Here is a 248-nt window from a genome sequence, read left to right on the forward strand (position 1 = left end):
ATATTTTAAAATATAATAAATACTCTAAAATATAATTTATTTCTTTCTCAATTTATTTATAATTAAAAATGTGCTGTAAATACACCAGTTTCAAAACTTTCAACAACTAACAAACACCAAAAGCATTTAAAAAAATTTATTATTACATGTCATATTTTTTATGTATATTTTTACAAAAAATCTTTAAGATGAACAAATTTTATTAATTTATATGTGTAAATTATAATCAATATGAATGTAAAGTATAT

Source organism: Arachis ipaensis, chromosome B02 (genome assembly GCF_000816755.2).
Source record: "Arachis ipaensis cultivar K30076 chromosome B02, Araip1.1, whole genome shotgun sequence".
Classification (NCBI taxonomy): Eukaryota; Viridiplantae; Streptophyta; class Magnoliopsida; order Fabales; family Fabaceae; genus Arachis; species Arachis ipaensis.